A 22,555-nucleotide genomic window follows, 5' to 3' on the forward strand; every position below is an offset into this window, starting at 1 on the left:
ATATTTTCAAGGTCACCCAATTACTATTCTCACCAACTATAAACTTGCAAACGTTTTGGGCAAACCCGAACTGTCGGGACGCCTAGCCAAGTGGGCAATAGAATTGGGGGAATATGCAATAAAATACAAGCCACGACCAGCCATAAAAGGCCAGGTCTTGGCAGACTTTATTGCCGAGGTCCCCGCATCGCGAGAAAAGGAGTGCCAGGACGAGGCTCAGCCCTCTCAAGCACAAGACATCGACGAGGTCTGGCGACTTTACACTGATGGAGCGTCCAGCAGTGAGGGCTCAGGCGCAGGGTTAAAGCTGACCAACTCAACAGGCCAAGAGTACACTTATACTATTCGGCTAGACTTCCCAAGCACGAATAACGAAGCTGAATATGAAGCATTTTTGGCCGGGTTAAGGATTGCGCGTAAGATGGGAGTGAAAAACTTAGAAGCCCATTTTTGGTGTTTCTTCAGTGGGCCCGGCAGGGAGATCACGGCCGGTGAAGATGGTGAGTAGAAGTAATCCCAAAAGGGTACATATTAAACAAGATAATAATATTAATCTTTTTGGTAGACTTTTGTTATTATTATTATTATATCTTCTTAATCTACTCATTTTTAGAACAATAATTAGTGGAGTTGAGATTCAGAGATTTGTGGAAGTAGATTTTAATGATTGTTGTACAGATGAGGAAAGGTATCGTGTTACGAGGTGGTCGTGTGCCAAACTGTGAAAGTACACTGATGACGTGTCGGTTTTTATTTTTGTTTTTTTGTTTTTTTTTATTATTTGGGTCAGACCATATAAGCCCATAATACTATTGGGTTGCCCAAAAACATATTTGTAGGAGAGAGTCAGCAAATTGAGCTACTTGTATTAGGAGTGTGTATTGCTCGATTTAGTTGGGTTCGGTTCGGTTCGGTTCGGTTCGGTTCGGTTATTAGAATTTTTATTTTTATATGTTAATCTATTTTTATTAACCAATTAGTTTAGTTTATTTAGTTAGTTTGTCGGTTTTCGGTTCGGTTTGGTTAATAACAACCAAACTTGGGCCATATTTTTTTCTTAGGAATACATTAAATGGTGGTATAAAAATCGGTTAACCTATTACCGGTTAATTTTTTAATCGGGATTTTTACTGGAAATAACTGGTTAGACCGGTTAATCGTGTCGGTACTAACCGGTTTTGATAAAATAATTATAAAAAAATCGGTTAACCGGTCGGGTACTAACCGGTTAAAAACCAGTTTTTAATAAAATAATAATAAAAAAATCATTTAACCGGTTCAGTTAACCAGTTTTGAAATCAATAATATAAACCGGTTACTAACCTCCAGTTAGGATCGGTTAGTAACCGATTATGATTGGACTGGTTAGTAACCGATTATGATTGGACTGGTTAGTAACCAATTAGACTTTACGTTAGAAATCGGTTAACCGGTTTCTGTGTGCACCTCTATTTGAGGGTAGATGTGTAAAAAAACCGGTCCGGAACAGGTTAACCGGAAACTGAACAGAACCGGTTCATTTATAAACCGAACTCAACCGTCGGCTCGTATAACGGTTTGGGTATTTTACAATCAAACCGTTTTTTTTTTCTTAACCAACCCAAACCGATCCGGATCAGTTTGGCTACTTCTATACTTAAACCGAACTGGTTTGACCCAAACCAGTTTTAAATATGCAAAAACCAAACCGGTTCGGTTTGTACACCTCTATTTGAGGGAGGGGTTATCAAATTTAGCTGCCAAAGTTCCGCTTTTTATATAATTAGGAGCCTAGTTTGCATATCCGGTGTAGATCTGGTGGGAAATATGTAAGGGTCGGTTTTGACAACTTGTAGCATAGTATTCTAAGAAATCACGTTGAAACGATGGAAAATTGGAAAGCAAGCTAGGCTAACTAGTTATATCTAAAGTTAAAAGTTAGCTTCAATTATAATAAGTTAAATAAAAAGGAATAAAACGTATAAAAAAGTAAAAGAAAAAATATCGGTTAGAGAAAGGAAAAAAAATCTTTGTAAACCTCAAAAATTGTATAAACTTTATTAAAGTTTAGGGGTAAAATCGTAAATTAGTTTTAAAAAGTTATTAAAGTTAAGAGTATTTACGTTATTTGGTTAAAGAAAAAAAACTTGCTTAAAGTAGAGAGGGTGGAAGTGTTAAAACCTATAAAGACATTAAAACTTGAGTAAATTTCCGAGGCCGTGAGTTTTGTCTAGCTCATCTATTTCCATCTATTTGAGTATAAATTCTTATTTTCTTTTTTTTGTTAGATCATAGCCTCAGTTTTGGAAATCAGTCACGTAAGGGGCACCAGCGGGCATTTTCGTCCGGTAAGAGTTGTGGAACTAGCTTTGAATGATTATGATACAAATGACTAAAGAGGATTGAGGAAATGTGTCGTTTTACCGTACGAGGTGACATTTTATATTTTTGCGATTTTGGGTTAGCCCTTAACAATATTGGGTTAATCCAGAATCATATTAACGGAGGTGGTCATTAAATTGATCTTCTTGTATAGTTGTATTACTCTAGTCCAGCCCGATAAAAACAACATATGCTTTTTATTTTAGAATCATGTTTTATGGATTAATGTAACCAACTCTTTTGATTAGTCTTGAAACTAAAAATAAAAGCAAGCCACTTTATCAACTCATAAGCAAGCTTGAGTTGAGTATGAGCCCGATTCTCATATCGTTGAGGAGATTACAAGCCGATCGGCTCATCCAATTTCAAGCTAAAGTTAATAGTGACTTGGCTTAGGTTGCTTACTGAACAAGTGAACAACCATACACCGGTGGAAACAAAACAAAGAGTCCAAGTTACCATTTCACATTTATAAAAAAAATAAACAAGTAGTTTTTTAGTTAATAAATTACATGTTTTATGGGAAAAAAAAAGGTTATTGAAAGCCCCAATACTACATAATTAGGGCCTTAGGGGTGATGTTATGACTCGTACTGATGGGCCTATCCTTCCGGCCCATAAGTAGCCCAATGACTTAAAGGATCTACTGAAGTAAAGGTGTTAAAAAAACTGGTTTGGGACTGGTTTTAGGCAAACCGAACTGAACCAGTTCTCAAACCGACCCAAATCGTCAGTTTTAGGACAGGTTCCCCTTAAGAACTACCAAACCGGTTTTAAAACCGAACCGGTTTGAGAAAAACCGGTTAAACCGGTTTATAAACCGAACCGACGTGACAAGGCCGGCCTATCTTGCTTCTAAACTGGTTTTGACCAGCCATTGACCAAACCGGTTCGGTTTGGGTTTAAAACCGGTTTTGTACACCTCTATATTGAAGGCTTGAAGCCATCACTGATATAAACGTAGCAGGGGAGGGGGGATGTCTAGGGAATAAATGAATATTGTTAAGAGTGTATCGGTTTCTTCATCCCATCTCCCTCTCTGATTATCTGATTCTCCCATCCCCTTCTGTAGTACTTGTTCTATCATGCTTTTAATCTCCTAGTTGTAATTGTTTCATGAAATTAATAAAGATACAATCGATTAAAGTTTCATTAGGTTGCTTCTATGCGTAGGTGACAAATGTGACCCATTAAGGTTCATATAGAAGTGTGAGCCCAATTTACAATTTCACATTTGCGACCCTATACGTAATAGTTACTAGGCAGCCACTTTTAGTTTTTTTAGCACACTTGGTCTAGAACTAGGGGTACAACAATTCCAATGGCCAGTGGACAACGGTTATATAAAAGGCTTAAACTCTTGTTTTATGAGATGTTGGACGCTTCTTAGAGTATGTCGTTGTACACGAGGTTTTTCGTAGGTTGGGCCGGGCTGGCCCTAACTAATCATACTCTGTGCATACTCCGGTATAGAGGTGCACAAACCGGGTATTCTTAGGAACCGGAACTGGGTATAGTCAACAAAAGTCAAAATCGGGTCCGGGCAGGAACCGGTTCCGGGTATAGTCGGGTATTTAACCGGGTTTTGACCGGTTCCGTCGGGTTTTTTTCGGGTTTCGGGTAGGGTACAGCCGGGTTTTGACCGGGTATTGGTGGAACTGGTTCCACCGGTTCCGGGTCGGTTCCAGTTCCAGTTCCAGTTTCAGAGGGAAACCCAAGACCCGGTCCATACCCGCGGGTAGGGTAGGATCGGGTCCGGTTCCAGTTAGGAACCGCCGGGTCGGGTCCGGATCCGGTTTTTTTGTGCCACCTCTACTCCGGTATGGCCCAAACAAATACGGTGAGGCAACAATCCACCACCTTTTACATAAATTACAATCCTTCGTTATTTGTTTACAGATTTTGATTATACTTTATCTTGTTGGTATATATTTTGTGAAGTTAAACCAACAAACTTATTATTGCCCGATGAATTTGTATAAGCTATATGTTTAACCCACAATATTGATTTAACTCCCCAAGTGAATTGTAGCATTGTTCATATCCATTTATGTAACGAAATCAAAGACAATAAACTGAAGAACATCATCATGAATACGAGAACTTGTGGCAAAACATAATTGTTTGTCTTTACGAAATGACCACACTTGAATCGTCGTGTGATTCTTCAAAACCTTATTATCGTCCACATAGGGGTTCCAGTTTGTGTTCAACACATAGTTGTTGTCGGTGTGTTTCATATGCCAAATTTTCAACCACAGTGGTTGCTTATGCATAGGCTCGGTTCTTGGGTTGTGCAGTCCATGCAAATAGGCCTGTAAACGAACCGAACGTTCGGTGAACTATCGTGAACCGTTCGGCGGGAAGTTCGTTTATGTTCGTTTATTTAATAAACGAACGAACATGAACAAAAAATTTGTGTTCGTTTAATTAAACGAACGAACATGAACATATGTTCCGTTCGTTCATTTATGTTCATGAACGTTCGTTTATGTTCATTTATGTCTGTTTATTTATGTTCGTATATGCATTAATAGAAAAACAAGTAAATATTATCTGAATAGGCCATCTGCTTAAAGGTTTTTTATTTATTAATTTGTGTTCATTTAAATGTTTTCATTTAAGTTCGTTTACATTTGTGTTCATTTACATTTGTTCATGCATGTTCGTTTATCTTTGTTCAGTTATGTTCGTTTAGATTTTAAACAAACAAGCACAAATGCCCATTTTTAAATAAACGAACATAAACATAAATATTTGTTCAATTAAGTGTCCGTGTTCTTTTAAAGTTAAATGAACGAACATGAACATGCCCTTGTTCGTGTTCATTCGATTCGTTTACAGGCTTTCATTATTTACATTGATAAATACATCAGTCTCAATCTCTAGGCTCTACCGATTTTATTTGTTCGTTTGTGTTCGTGAACCATTCGTGAACACATTAATTTCCTTAATGAACGAACACGAATATAAAATCTCGTTCGGTAAGTGTTCGTGAACCGTTCGTGAACACATTATTTTCTTAACGAACGAACATAAATAAGGCCTTGTTCGTGTTCGTTCGGTTCGTTTACAACCCTGCAAAAGCACAAGGCCCAAAAGCTCAAATGGGCCCAAAAGTTTTTTTAACTTATATTTTTATATATACATGACTGACTAGTGACTACATGAGGCCCAAAGGCCAAACCCAATCATCCAATACGTAATTGAAAAACTGATCGGTACAGTGAGTAGACCACATTTTATGCTACCTGTTGTACTTTGCTTAGGTGGCAATTTGACCACATAGTTTTGTTGGCTTTTTCACTTTCTTTTAAAAATAGATAAAAATTGTCGATCAAAATCATGTTAAATTTGGTTAGCTGCACGTTGGCTACATAAGTGTGTTGGGGTTTTTTACTATGCTTAAGAAATATTTAAATGTAAGTTATCTTTTCAAATTTATAAAAAACAACATTTATAAACGACCATTTTAACTTTTTGGAGTTGGTATTGATTTTGTTGTTTTAATTTAATTTGATAACCGGATTTACAGTAAAAAAAATCTTATATTTCATAAAAGGTTTTTTGATTTTATTAAATTTAAATAATTCTTTTAATAATTTTTTATCATTTTGATACACTACTTTTTTTTTATAACAATTTTCTTCATATTGTGGTTTGTTGATATATAATTGATGAATTTATATTATGAGGAGGCCCAAATTTTATTTCGAACGAGGCCTTAATTTTTTTATCATTCTCAGGGGTGGGCAGGCTTATGCAATTGCATTGCGGGGCCCATCACTCTAACCTCAATACCCTCTTTACTTACATTCACGATTCGCATCTCATCAGCATCAAGAACTTGTGTGGTCGTCTCCAATTGCTTAATCAGTATGTTTTGTCACTTTCATACAAGGTTTTCTGGATCAGAAGCTTCATGTCTAAACGGTATATCTCGCCCATAATGAACCACTTCAACCGCACGACTATCTCTTAGTTCACCAACGTCCCACTGTCCATCTTCACTAACAACTTCCTCTTCTTTTTCTTGTCATCGTCCTCCTCAATCAACAAACAATTGCGTTTCTTGATCATATTATTGTTCTCGATTTCTAACAAGTCCTCAAAAACAAACAACTCCCACTTCTCATAAAGTTTTTGGATTTTTTTGGTAACAATGATGATGTTCATCTTCCAAAGTAGCAAAAGGCATGAAACCAAGTGCTTATTTATATACACACAGGAATTTGATACATGTTTGGCCAAAATTGTAGATTTTCGTTATAATGAAATCTAATTAATTATGAAAACTAAATATGAATACTTACCATATTTTCAAATATTAGTTTGAGGGGAAAGTTAAAATGTAAAGTGAGACAAAAATAAAAATTGAGAGAAAGATTTGTGGCTACACAAAAAAACCAATTAAAAATTCAAAAAAATAATAATAAAAAACCATAACTCAATATATAAATAAAAAACGAATGAAACTAAAAACAAAAATGGTTCCTCCGTCATTCCCGTTCCAAAAAAAAATTGAAAAGACACAATTTCGAGAAAAAAAGACACAATGCCGAAAATGAACAAACAACACAATGATAAACCAAAAAAAGACACAATAGATCGCAAATATAACACAATTGTGAACAAAATATGACACGATGTTGAGTAATATAACACAATATTAAGAAAAAATAAAAGACAAAATGTCAAGAAAAAAAAAAGACATAATTAATGACGAAAATAAAAACAAAACACGATGATAAATAAAAAGACACAATGATCTTTTTTACTCAAAATTGTGTCTTTTTTGAGGTTTATTTATTTATTTATTTATTTTTGAGAACGAGAAAGACGATGTAAGCATTTTAGTGTTTTTACATTTTCGTTTTTGTATTAAAATTTGAGTTATGATTTTTTTTTATTAATTTTTCATTATTTTTTTAGGGATCTTTTTTGTGGTTAAAAATCTTTATCATCCTTCTCATTTTTGTCTCACTTTTTATAATAACTTGACCCTTAAATTTTAATTCAAAATTTGAAATTCGGTTTATATTTTACTAATACATTTCAATTTTAATCTTTTAGTTATAACTAAAATATATTTCATATTATTTAATCAAAATTGCGCATCAAATTTTTTCTTTGATAATGGGTCATGATTTTCAAAAATAAAAAGAAATTAACCGGCAAGATCATATAAATAAACCGCAAATGTCAAATCAGTTTTTCTTCATAATGGTCATGGTATCCACTTGTGTCACTTTTGTAGGATTATAGCAATAAAGTATTTGAGCTAGGGATTGTGAGATTGTCAGTTCGAATCCTGAGCCCACTCGGGTTTTCGTCCCACCATGTGTTACGTCAGAGAGTTTTGCTCTTATGGTGGTACAACAACTGTCAATTGGCAGCCGGCGGTATGGTTTCCAGCGGAACGTCCAAACCAAACTCTGAAGCCAGTATGAGCCTGGTTAAGACAACATAGTCTGGTCAAGGTGAAACAACTAAACAATCCAAATTTAAAGAGTGTGGTGGCCTACACAAAAAATTCATTGTGTCAAAAAAATATAAATAAACCACATATGTCAAATTAGACATAAACCAAAATCCATATTCCATCAGTATTACAAATCATAAAATTCTCAATCCAAAACTCTTTATCCCTTCAATTACGACTAACGTTTATCAATTAATATAAAAGTTGAGGGGTAACGCTATTCGCTCCTGAGACCGCCTTTAACACCCCCCCCCCCCCCCCCCCCCTCCTCTCCAAAATTCTTTATCCCTTTAGCCCGCCATACGCAAATGCTGGGTAAAGCTGAACAAGAGTTGCTCCTGCTCTTATCTTTTTATAAGCATCCTCGCCACTACATCAAGTATTCCTTTGCAAAGGTGATATGGGAAATTACTACCACTTCCAATACATTTAATCACATGAATATACGCAAGGTGAAATATTTATTATATAGTTATGATAAATATTGATGCATTTTTGTATGATTGTTATTTCTTTATGTTTCCTTGTAGAATTTTAAAGATACGGTTTGGTCAACCGCTTGTTGAACCAAGAAAGGTTAGTTTTTTCATTGATGTAGTCCTATTTTGAAATATTGGAAAATAGTGGTTTGCATGGAACCAAAAAACCAATCCGTAACCAAAAAAACAAACCTAAACAAAAGCCGATGCTTTTGTTTCTTAGAATTTTCCTTTTGTTCTTGTTTTGAGTATAATTAAAACCAGGGGCGGATCTACAGTGTACGAGGGTGGTTCCCCAGAACCACCCGAGTTTCAAAATAATAATGCATCGATATATAGAAAATATTAGAGGAACCACCTTATAAATTAGGAAGGAACCACTCTCCGGGACGGAACTACAGGAGGGTCCGAGGGTCAAAAGATGGAAGAAAAAGATGGTTTAAAAACTTTCCAGCCGGAAAATGGTCCGTCGGCGACTGCAAATAAAAGAGGATGAAGAAGACGTACAGTACAGTGTAGTGGATCTGATTTTAAATATTAAATGCCCTACTGTGGGCTTTTAAAAAAATACAGGCTTGGCCCATCTATTATTAGTCTATTTACCAATGTACAAAACTCAAAAATCCTTCATTTCCAAGATTTTCATGCGTGAGTGTGCATTTTTTTTCTTTTTCTTTTTTTGGTTTTAGTTTTGTTTTCTAATTACTTTTTATTATTAAAAATTGTGAACTAAGTTATGTACGAATTTTACTTTCAGAAATTCAGAAGGTATGCAAAGCTCTAATTTCTTTTATGTTAGGTTTTTTTTAATCATCACTGCCTCTTTTATATTTTAAAATATATATATATATAACAAGTTTATAACCCGGTGCATTGTGCCGGGCAGGTCGATAAAACTCAGTCAGTGGTAAAACCCAAACTTTGAGCTGGTAAGTCGATGCGATTTCGGTGACGCGCATTATCGTATCGGAATTAAAACCAAATATAAAACAAAAATTTATAAAAATTGAGGTGAACCAATGGGGTGACGTCGGCCGGTAAATCTCAAACGTTGGTAAAATCTAATACAACAATCAACACATAGATAGATACAAAGAAATAGCAAAAAAATAAAATAATAAAGAAAAAAAGCAAAAGAAGTGCTACAAAGGAGACTTGAACTTGGGCTAATCTGTATGTCAACATTTAAAAAGCTTTTCAACAACCATCAAACCAACTCATTTATTTGAATAAACCTTGAAAGTAATCATATAAATAGTCAAATTCATAACCTTAAAAAAACTTTGAAACATCAAAGTTCTTAATTATACTAATTTATAATTAATTAATTACGCTATATATTTTTTATCTTTTATTATGTAACGAGGGTTTAAATAGTAGGCACACAACCATGGTTTAGATGTAAAAAAAACTTATAACATGAACCCCCAGTTGAAGACTTCGGGTTCCGTCACTGACCACTCTATTTACACTACAAGCATTGGACTAGCTGCTAAGTTGCAGGTTTTGTAAACAGAAGGTTACGGGTTCGATTCCGTGTAACAAGGTTTTTTTTTGGAAAATTGGAAATAAATAATCCCACCTTTTGTGTATTGGCCAATAATAATCCTACCTTTAAAAATCACTACCAATGATTCCACCTTTCAACTATTTTTCTCACAATGGTCCTTCGTTAAAAAATACTTAACGTCGTTAAGTTTTTTCCTATTTTCAAATCGATGTTTTAGGGCTTTTGATCAGAAGAAGGATACGAGTCAACCGATGTAAAACTTATCTCGAAATGGTGATCCAAACGACGAAACAATGTTTCGATTCGGGTGCTTGAATTTCCAATTAACAAAAATCAAGCCATTTGAACCACTGTTTCGAGATAAATTTTACATCAATCGACTCGTATCGTTCTTTCGATCAAAAGCCCTAAAATATCGGTTTGAAATTAGGGAAAAAACATAACGACGTTAAGTATTTTTTAACGGAGCCGTTGAGACAAAAATAATTGAAAGGTGGGACCGTTGCTAGTAATTTTTTAAGGAGGGGTTATTATCGAGCAATACACAAAATGTGAGATTATTTATTTCCAATTTTCCTTTTTTTTAAATTGCTGTCTCTCTACCTTCCTCATACTCACCCTTGCTAGTCTTCATAGACTCCTCCCACTATAAAGGTAACTTTAGACTCATTTGTTAGATATGTAATTGTTCTTGATGTTGTTAATTGTTAAGTTATTTGTTAAATTTTAGTTTTTTAATTTGTTAGTTTGTTAGTTTTAATTTGTTAGTTGTTTGTTTTTAATTTGTTAGTTTTAGTTTGTTAGTTTGTTTTTAATTTGTTAGTTTGTAATGAACTTTGTCCGAACCATTGAACCAACCCGAAATTTTTTATATCCGATTCTATGAAATTGAAACATATAAAAGTAGTGCACCACCTGAAAAAAAATTCTGGATCCGCCACTGATTAAAACCGAACTGAATATGGGTTTTGCTTTCTACTTTTAATGTTAGGTAATTTGTAAGAATTAAATATTAGTCCAAATATATAATAACTAATTAATTATTTACTAACAAAATATCAACATTTTAGGCTCAAATTCATATTAGAGTTGCCCACTATTATTCATTGTATTCAGAAAAACGTTTGGATCCAATTCACCGAAGCCCGACCCGAACCGGCTTGACTAAAAAACCAGTTTTAGCCAAACCGGTTCCCAAACTCACATAAATCGTCGGTTCCATTGCCGGTTCCCCTTTGGAAAAACTGGTTTGAGAAAAACCGGTTTTAATCCGGGTAACCCTGTTTCTAACAGTTCGAACTTTCATGCTCCTAAACCGGTTTCTAAACCCAACCGGCTTAGGACAAACCGGTTTTGACCAAACGGGTTTGGTTTGACAAATAAAACCAGTTTTGTACACTACTACGTATGTTTGCGTGCGTGCTATGTTGACTTTGGGCTCGGTAATGGAATTTTGGATGGGTTGTTTCGGGTAGGTTTCAGTAATCGTTTGTGGTTAAAAACGACACTGGTTTAAATTCAGTGGGAAAAAGAAACGCAAGGTTGTCATTCGAGTTTCGTTACGAATCAAGTTTCGAGTTAAACTTCGTAATTACGGGATAACTTTTAATCAAGTATGTATCAAGTTTACCAAAAAAAAAAATAAAAATAAACATAAAGTATCTTATATTCTTGGAATTTGATTGCGAGTTAGTTTTGATACGTGTCGAAAATTTGGTTACGAGTATTTAGGAAATGAGCCGGTATAGAAAAGTAAATAAATTACTAACGGGTTACTCTAATCTCAAGGGTGGAGATTAAAATTGTAGCGAGTCAGTAGTTTTGAAGGTTAAAGATTCACAATAAAGTTTGATAACTGAAGAAACACTAACCGCTGAGGCGCGTGCTCTTCGGGAGGAGAACCAACAGCTGGCGGCAGCTGCCGCCGACAAGGAGAAGGCCTTCAAGGCCCTCGAGGTTGAAGTTCAGGCGCGACTCGAGGCCCGCTCCAAGGCTGCCCAAGCTGTGAATGAACAGCTTCGGCTGGCCAGGGAGACTGCGCGAAACGCAACCGAGAGGGCTGCCAAGACTGAAGCCGTTGCTGAGCCTTTGCGTGTGGAGAATGAGGAGCTCAAGGCCAAATTAGAGGCTCTCCAACGCGCTCATGATGCCTTGGCAATGGAAGATGCCAAGAAACTTCAGGAAATCCTGTACCAGAGGGGGGTGCTTGACCACACCGAGCGGAAGCTTAAGGGCGTCGAAGAGGCTGCCGCAAAGGAAGTTTTACTTGCCAACCTTAACAAGAGCGAAGCCGAACGCGCCCATAAAGAAGCTCAAGCTGCCCTCCAATGGCTTCTTCGAGAAGCGTTGCCTCAGGTATGTTTAGTTTTATCTTCACGCTTTTCTTTTGTAAGAAAAGGTTCTAATACTTGTGTTTTTTCTTTGTAGGTTGTGCGTCGGGTCTTTTCAGAGACCTCTTACGATGATGCTATGACCGCAGCCCTCAACGCTTCTCATGAGGATGGGGAAAAGGCCGGCTTCCTGCTTGGTCTAGGGTTTGTTGAGAAAGGCGTCCCGCCTTCCAACTTCCCTTTGTTCGATGTGGATACCGAAGCCATTTATGACCAAGCATTGAATCAATACGCCGCCTTCCCGCATCCAGTGGTGGAGAAGGTGGACGAAGTAGCTGCTGCTGATGATGGGTTAGCTGTCCTCAAAGCGTTCCTCGAACCACCCCGTTCTTCTGACGGAGCGGGTCCAAGTGGAAGCGGCCCTGAAGCTTGATCCTGAAGATCCCTTCCCATTGCTAAGATAGACTTGTATAGCTTTTTTTTTTTTCTTTTAGGCGGGTAGTTACCCGGCCATTCTTGTAATATATTCTTGAACTATTAATCTTTTTGCGTATAAGATTGTTATTTCCTTCTTTGGGTTCCTTGCTTTATAAACTTATGACTTACATACTTAATTTAAATTAGCAATTTTCCAAGTGTTTAGAATAAGAACCTTTGAACGTGGTTGATAATGTGTTAAAGTTTCGCTTCCTCCTTCGTGATTGTGCGGGTAGAACCGTCACTTGCACTTGGTAGGATGGCTAAACTTTAACTTTTATCTGACCTGCGTGTAGGTTTTCCTTTTCGAAATTTCTAAGGCATTAAGATAAGTTAACCTTTGAACGTGGTTGATAATAGGAAGTTTTGCTTCATCTTTCGTGATTGTGCGGGTAGAACCGTCACTTGCACTTAGTAGGATGGCAAAACTTTACCCTTATCTGACCTGCGTGTAGGTTTCTCACCTTTTGAGGATAAGTTAACCTTTGAACGTGGTTGATAACAGGAAGTCTTGCTTCCTCTTTCGTGATTGTGCGGGTAGAACCGTCACTTGCACTTAGTAGGATGGCAAAACTTTACCCTTATCTGACCTGCGTGTAGGTTTTTTTCTCCTTTTGAGGATAAGTTAACCTTTGAACGTGGTTGATAATAGGTGTGAAGTTTTGCTTCCTCTTTCGTGATTGTGCGGGTAGAACCGTCACTTGCACTTAGTAGGATGGCAAAACTTTACCCTTATCTGACCTGCGTGTAGGTTTTTCTCTCCTTTTGAGGATAAGTTAACCTTTGAACGTGGTTGATAATAGGTGTGAAGTTTTGCTTCCTCTTTCGTGATTGTGCGGATAAGACCGTCACTTGCACTTAGTAGGATGGCAAAACTTTACACTTATCTGACATGCGTGTAGGTTTTCCTCGCCTTTTGAGGATAAGTTAACCTTTGAACGTGGTTGATAATAGGTGTGAAGTTTTGCTTCCTCTTTCGTGATTGTGCGGATAAGACCGTCACTTGCACTTAGTAGGATGGCAAAACTTTACACTTATCTGACCTGCGTGTAGGTTTTCCTCGCCTTTTGAGTATAAGTTAACCTTTGAACGTGGTTGATAATGGATTAAAGTTTTCGCTTCCTATTTCGTGATTGTGCGGATAAGACCGTCACTTGCACTTAGTAGGATGGCAAAACTTTACCCTTATCTGACCTGCGTGTAGGTTTTCCTTATCCTTTTTAAGAATTTTGTTTTGAACCGTTCGACGCGCGGTTGTCGATAGGTTAGTGTTCGGTTTCCTTTCATGATTCATGCGGATAGACTGGCACTTTCATTTAATAGGATAATTGAACTCTTCCCCTTCAACTGACCTGCGTGAAGGTTTGTCAAGTTATTGGGTTCGTGCGGGTAGGACCGCCTTCCCACGCAACGACTTCACGTAATGTGAACGCCGTCACCAGTGTTGCATAGTTTAACCGTTCGACGCGCGGTTGTTGATAGGTTATTATTCAGTTTCCTTTAATGATTCATGCGGATAGACCGGCACTTTCATTTTTGGGTGCTGAACTTTTTCCCAAACTGACCTGCGTGAAGTTTGTCACGTTATTGGGTTCGTGCGGGTAGGACCGCCTTCCCATGCAATGACTTCACGTAATTATGCGGTGAAAACCGGCATATTAGTGTTCAGAAAAGTATGAATGTAAAATCATCAGCTTCGATGTTCTTAAAGAGAATCATTTCCATTAGGAGTGGCTCTTGGCCTTTTCTTTACAAATTGGAATTGATTTACATGCAGACTGTGTAAATGAGCTCCCTTCCATGTTGGGATGGGAGTGCCATCGAGCCGATATGCACCTGGTTCGGGATCTCGTTCTTTACGCAGCATGTAGTCTCAATGTTGAAGCTGGAATTTTTATTCGTTTTCCCCAGCTGGGGTTCTACACGCATCCGCCTGCTCAGCCTTTATTGCGCCACGAGGTGTGCGAGCGTCCCATCTCTGACAAATGCTTCGACCATGTCCTTTACGTCTATGCATTCTTCAGTGTTGTGGCCTTTTGTCTTGTGGAAGTCACAGTATTTGCTCCGATCAGCATCGTGACGATGTCGGATTATTGGAGGCTTTGGCCATGGGAGCTCTTCAGTGGCGAATATCTCAGTGACGCTTTGGGTGAGTGGCGTCCATCTGGAGTTCCGGTGCGACCGTACATTATCCCTTCCGCCCATTCGATGTTGCAAGCCGGATGAGGTGTCAAAGTTTACCCTTGACTGCCAAATGCCTAGCTTTCGCTTTTTATTTAGTCTGGCGGTGAGGACGTTGTCTTCTCTGGTCTTCTGAGTGTAGAGGTTTGTGCTCTGTGGGAGATCTCTACCCAGTTGCTTCTCTGTTTCCGCATAGCGTTTTGCTGCTGTCATGATGCCATCCCATGTGGATGGCATGCCATCTTTACCCGTTAGGGTGCGGATGAGCTCTGGGTCATGTGCGCCCTGGATGAAGGCAGCGCGAACAAGATCTTCGCTGATATTGCCCAAACTTAGCTTCTTTGAGTTGAAGCGAGTGATGAAGTTTGGCAGAGATTCATCTTCCTCTCGTATGCATTTGAGGATTGTCCATTGCTCCTCGGTATACTTCCGTTGCTGGCTGAAGTGTTGGCTAAACTTCTGTTGGAAGTCTGCCCAGTCGTAGATGTGGTTGACCGGTAGACGATCAAACCAAGCTCTAGCAGCCCCAACAAGCGTCATTTGGAACATGTAGCACCACGTGGGTTCCGTCCAATTGCTGACGGTTGCCCCCGCTATGAACCTGTTCAAATGATCGTCTGGATCAGATAAACCGTCATATGTGCCTATGTTGGGCATTTGTTTGGCACTCTTTGGGGCGATTGCTTCAGCAATGTCCCTTGCAAATTTGGACGTTCCTGCATTTGCAACGTTTGGTCTGAACGTTTTAGAGAAGTCTCGTGGACTTCCACCTGTGCTTTTTGGTTTGAAGGCTTGTCCAAAATGCCTTTTCGGTTGGGATTCCGTTTCCTTACGCTTCCCTTTTGCCCTATGGCGAGGGTTCGCGTCGGAGTCGGATTCCTCCGAGTCATCCTCCCAGTATTCGAATTCGTCGGCCTGTTGCACGGAACGCAAGCGTTCGTCCAACTCAGCCTGGAATTCCTTTTGTCGTGCCTCCGCCCATGCCTTAACTTCATCGAGAGTCTGGCGGGGGAGTCTTCGTTTCTCAAACTGGGTATCGGTGGATCCCAGTAGTCGATCATTTACAGCACTTGCCCCAGCTTTGGTAAGTGGGGTAGTGTTCGTAAAATTTACTTCACTTGCCCCCGCTTCGGTAGCCGGGGTAGTGTTCGTAAAAACTGTGTTGCCGGTATTCCCCCTAGTAGCTGGGGTTGTGGTTACCGGAATTTCTCTAACCATCTTTGTAGAAGTTTGAAAAAAACTGGAGAAAAATAAAGTTCTAGCTTTATGCACGGATGGCGCCAATGAAGAAACACTAACCGGACCCCGGACAGATTACTGGTAACCTGGGGGTTGGAGAGATGTTTCCCACGAGGGGTTAGACCCTTGGAAGATGGTTCTTCTGATAACCTGCAAAACAGACACCGTGAGCTCGTCACTGAGAAGGGGGGGGGGGGTTCCTCCTTGTGACCACCCTCCGGCGTGAGAATCAGACTAGATTGCTCTTTAAATATAAAAGTATATTAAGAGATTGCTAGAGCAGATATCAGGTATAATATGATGATAATGTAGTAAGGTATGATAAGATGAGATGGTCATACCATTTGGGGTATTTATAGCCGAAGGTAGGTTTCCAAGGAGGTATGGCCGGCTGCTACAGTGTTCCTGTTCATCAACAGTAGCCTACGCACGTGCCCTGCTGGTAGTTGGTGGGCAGGTAGCGGCTGATAGTGACCAGGCCTGCTGTATACTATTCCTGTTCCACCAACTGACGGCTACGCACGTGGTATGGCAGTAGTTGGTGAGTAGGCAGCGGCTAATAGTGATACAGTACAGGAGCATGCTGCTCGCCATACTGTATCAGTGAGCTGTCGTATCTCTGATCAGATCTTTCGCCCATACCTCGTCAGGTACAGTAAAAGATCCTTCAGTATACGGACTGGCTTATTTGGGCGGGAGTATTCCCCCTCCCGCCTCTGTGCGGGATTGCTCCCGGCTTGGCTCATTCCTTCAGGTGACACTGAATGATGGAGAGCTAAGTGCCTTGTGCGTGTAGCCATGCTGCGCGGGTGGCCTTCCCTAATGGCTTGTATCCGAGGCTGCGGGGACAGGCGGAGTCCTTCACCATTGGGAGGCATTTCCTGCGGGACCAGCTTGCGTACTGCGCGTAAGGACGTCACGTCTCTGAGCATGGTTGGTCCTGCGGATCCAGTTGGTCTCTGCGCAGACGTCCCTGTTTAAGGTGAGTCTTGCGGGTCCAACTGGGCTCTGCTGGGACCTACCTCTTCAATAACCTTATAATTTAACGAAGACAAAAATTCGGCATATAAATGTGTTTATAAATAATTAAGATGGATGAAAGCTACGGATAGTGAAATTTTATGTAATTAAGATTTTACAAGTGTTTTCTTGTTATATGTGGTATGTATTTCTCCAAAAGGTTAACGTATTATTTAATATGCACTAAACCGTTTTGCAAGTCGTCTATGGATCCCGTGTTGAGAAAACAGTGGGAAACATCCTGTTCACCAGCTTGAAAGACAACCTTTGGCATATGTTGAATGTGTGAACAAAATCTTTCCACGTTTTTTGTTTTCCGTTTGTTTCTTTTTATATTATACAATGCAAAATATGTTATAAGATATTATTACTGATCTTATACATTTTCTTTTGTAGCTCAACATGATTAACATTTTATTAAAATTTCGTATGTCATTCGGAGATTTTGGATTTTTTTCTTCGTATACGTAATTCGTGCACATATATAATGAAACCGTCAACTTCACACCGACTAAATCATATACAGTTGCCGTAGAACCCCAATAATCGATGTAATTGACATACTAGACATACACTTATACAGTTATACTTGTCATATGAACTACTATAGCAATTATTTAATGGACTAGATAAAATGTTTGAGACGACAAAAGGGCCGACTGGCAATACACAAAATGGAATCTAACACCAATGGATATTCAAACAAAATCGTAAAGCTTTTTTTTTTGTCGCTACAAAATACTAATTAGTTAGTTGCTAAGTAATCATTAGTTGAGATACCTCGTCGTAACGCGCGGGCTCTCATACTAGTAGTTTACTAATACATTTCAGTTTTAATCTTTAATTATAACTAAAATATATTTCTATTATAACCAGAGAGAAATATGAAGAGGAAATCGTTCTTCATTATAGATAATCATAAATGTGTCATATACATAACATATATATACAATACCAAAACCCATAAAATATTAGGTCGTGTCATAAATGTGTGTGTTTATAATAATTTCATATTATTTAATCAAAATTGCGCATCAAATTTTTTTCTTTGGTAATGGGTCATGATTTTCAAAAATAAAAAAAATTAATCAGCAAGATCATATAAATAAACCGCAAATGTCAAATTAGTTTTTCTTCATAATGGTCATGGTTTTCACTTGTGTCACTTTTGGTGGATTATAGTAATGAAGTATTTGAGCTAGGGATTGTGAGATTGTTAGCTCGAATCCTGAGCCCACTCGGATTTTCGTTCCACCGTGTGTTACGTCAGAGAGTTTTGTTTTTATGGTGGTACAACAACTGTCAATTGGCAGCTGGCGGTATGGTTTCCAGGGGAACGCCCATACCAAACTCTGAAGCCAGCATGAGCCTGGTTAAAACAACATAGTCTGGTCAGAGTGAAACAACGGGGCAATTCAAATTTAAAGAGTGTTGTGGCCTACACAAAAAATTCATTGTGTCAAAAAAATATAAATAAACCACATATGTAAAATTAGACATAAACCAAAATCCATATTCCGTCAGCATTACAAATCATAAAATTCTCAATCCAAAACTCTTTATCCCTTCAATTACGACTAACGTTTATCAATTAGTATAAAAGTTGAGGGGTAACGCTATTCGCTCCTGAGACCACCTTTAACCCCCCCCCCCCCCCCCCCCCCTCCTTTCCCTTTCTGTGTGTGTGTGAGATTGATTTTGGGGCAGGGATGGTGGTGGTGGGTAGTGGTTGGGTTGCTCACGGTGATGGGCGATGGTTGAAGAAGAAATTAGGAAGGATGATGGGTATAAATATCTACCGTAATATTTCAAGTCTATCACAACTTTTACTTAACGATATAAAATAGTTATCGCAAACAAATAAATCAAACTATCATTTAATAAAGATTTATATACTGACTTTAATTTAATTATATTATAATATTTTACATATTTAAAAATTTTATAACTTGTCTCTAAAGTAGCATACGAGAAAAAAGAAAAAAAAAAGAATACATCGACTAATAAAAATAATATTCTTAATTTGAGATACACTTTTAGTATAAACATAAGACAAAAGTCGTTTTAAAAATAAATATCTGTTTCTTTTTAATTTAATAAATAGTAATGGTCAGAGAATTAAATTAAGAATTAAAGATTTATAATTAATAGTTATAAGTAGTTTAAGAATTGTAAGATAACAAAGTAATTAAAGCTTTCCAGTTAAATTAAGAGTGAGAAACTTTAAAAATAATTAACACACTATTTTAGAAAATAATATTCAACCCCCTAACACTTAATTATTTGGGAAAAAAAAAAGCCTCGCCGGAGATGTCACGACAACGTTCATGATCTCGACAGTGTAAGTGGGTATGCCATTTGGCAGGTGGTCTGTGGGACCCTCGTAGATGACAACGTCGGAAATTCTGTCTGGTTCCATTTCTTTTGCTGCACAAATAAAACAACACACACAGAATGAGGCTTTTATTGCTCTAATTTGTTTTTTTTTCTCTTTGACATAAAAATGGCAAAATTGTGAAAAGTCAACATTTGTGCTTTACAGTTTGAACAATACAAATATATGCTTTTTGTTTTTATCAACAGGCTATTTTAAAGACTTTGTTTTACCACCTTTTTTTTTCTATATACTTTTTAAACAACAATAGTTCAAAATAAATGTTGGTTTATATTTTTTGAAAATAAGTTGCAAGTTTTAACTTAATTCCATATCTTGGTAAAAGTTTTCTAGTGAGCTAACTAAACACTTATAAAGATGAATGGTTAAAGAGTGGCACTAAAATAACTTATATTTTCTCTTTATTAAATGTTAAAATCTATTTTTTTAAAGGTAAAACTTAAGTTTAACACTTATTATTTGTAGCTGGTTTAGAAAAGAACTTATATCATGACCAAAAGTTACAACAACAAAAAAAAAATTGGTTCCACAAACGAATAGTCAATTTACAAAATGAATATATCTTAAGATCATTTGAATCTACTACGTATCTATCGGAATAGCTCTTATCGTACCTCTTTTAGCTTTTCAATAACCTACAAGACGGCTTCATCTATCGTTCCAAATTCTGTAATTTTCATGCCGTATGATTCTATTCTACAAATGTCTCGTGGTATCGGTGACTACCACAACCTGTCCCACCATCCGGGAGGAAGCACCTGGGTGGGTGCACACTGATGCCAATTGTTGCAAATCACGCCCCAAACAAACTCGGAGAACGTTTTTATGTTTCAGCATGCAAGATCACTCACATAAAACCTTATTTAAACAACACAAACACCTATTCAATTAAATAGATATTGCACCCAAAGTAGATAAAAATAAAATGTTTAAATAAAATACTAATGATTATCTAGCCTAACAATTCGATAAATAAACAAAAACAAACTTTTTCTTCAACCTCATAATTTATCTCAAACCCACTTAAAACCCGATTAGGATTAAACCCTTTGTGCGCGGATACTATGATACCTTTCAACAAATTATGCACATTTTCGATTATAATGCAAGTCCCAAAAGTAATTTAATGAAACTATTAATTGCAGCCTACATCAATCTCAGGTACTTTTAATTTTTAATTACGTACATTCTCCAAGGGATATATCACACACCTAAAATACTGAATCGTTGAACATCAAGTTGGTGGTTTTAGGTATTGGCTCACCCATTAAGATTCAATAATTAAGGCAAACTAAATAGCATCACAATCTATATTTAGACATGAAACCACGTTATATCTATATAGAAATCGATCCACATGTCATTCTTTAGTTGGCTATACTTTCGGAGTGTAAATTAATTATATTTGAAAAAAGTTTATTACATAACAGTTAAAGTAAACATGTGGCCGTTAAAATGGTGATTTGCATGTGGTACGTGTACGGTGTACCGTGAATATTATATGGGGACCAGCGGACAACAAAAAACCAGCATGTAAATAATTAGCCAGTAGAACGAAGCATACGTGCGCCACCAGTATAATATATCTCTGTGCCATTTCAAAATATCATACACCAACCCCCAACGTATGTACGCGCGCTGCCTTGTTTTTGTCCAGCCTGTGTAATAATCTAACGTGCTAAACAAGTTTTTGTGAAGTTCAAATCATGAAATGGTATATTTTTGATTAATTCAAAATAGTAGCATCCCAAATATGTTCGGTGATGTAATCTTAATACATAAACTAAGAGATATTTAACAAGTGTATATAAATGTTATGAAATTAATAATTAACAAAGTTAAATGCAATCTAAACAAGAGATCTGTAATACGGTTAATAATTGCATTGCAAATTAACTTAGTTGTTTACTTATTCATTCATCACATAACTAATGACATATTTGAAGCAGCCAAATGGTTCTCCAACTTTGCAATTGACTTCCAAACCCTGGTGAAGCACTTAGTATGAGGAAGAATTGACCAATATCTAATTGAGCTATGAATTGACATGATCACTTTTCGCCATAAGGAATCATCTTCGAGTTTATATCGCCAATACCATTTTGATAATAAAGCAATGTTTGAGTCTCGAAGAGGAGAGAGACCAAGACCACCAGCTTCGATTGGAATAGTAACCCAGTCCCAACTTACCCAACAAATCTTATTTCTGCCCGAGTTACAACCCCATAAACAATTCCTCCTTTTTGCTTCGAGTTGCTCAATGATCTTTTGTGGAGCTTTATATAAAGAAAAGAAATACGTAGGTAGAGATTCCATTACTGGTTTTAAGAGAGTAAGCCTTCCACATACAGAAAGCGAGGTTGATTTCCAAAATGGCATGTTGGCTCCTACGATGAGACCTAAGTAGGAAAAGGGAAGTTGGGTTGAATTACAACCCAAAAGATCCGCCATATCAAAAGCTTCCCCGTCATCCGCCTCAATTCCAATTAATTTTGATTTACAAAAATTAATTTGTAAACCAGAAACAAGAAAGAAACATCTTAGAATACGGTTCATGTTAAGAACATTTCTTTGATTCCAATCACAAGGGATTTTAACGCATTGTCCGTGTAAAAAAGGCATGTAATAACCGGCCCGTTATGATGAGTTTGTAAACCATGTAAAATTCCTTTATCTCTCGCGCAATTGATCATACAAGAAAGGGCCTCCATACCTATTATAAAGAGGAAAGGAGATAAATGATCACCTTGCCAGACTCCCCGATGATATTGAAATTCAAAGGTTGGCAACCCATTAACGAGAGCAGAAGACCGAGCCAAAGATAAAAGGCCTCGAATCCAAGTGTGCCATTTAACAGGAAAATTCATTTGCTCTTAAACCGAATCCAAGAAAGTCCATTTTATATGATCAAAAGCCTTCTCGAAGTCAATTTTAAATTAAAAAAAAAAAGCTTTAGATTTGCTCTTTTTTAGCCATGAATCAAGCTCGTTGATGATTGGCGGACCATCAACAATATTCCCCTCTTTTAGAAATCCCGATTGAGATTCCGAAATGACCGAGCCAATCACCTTTTTAAGCCGA

The sequence above is a fragment of the Bidens hawaiensis genome, unplaced genomic scaffold (assembly GCF_021521415.1).
Source record: "Bidens hawaiensis isolate Kalapana, Puna unplaced genomic scaffold, B.hawaiensis_p1.1 tig00030964_1, whole genome shotgun sequence".
Lineage (NCBI taxonomy): Eukaryota > Viridiplantae > Streptophyta > Magnoliopsida > Asterales > Asteraceae > Bidens > Bidens hawaiensis.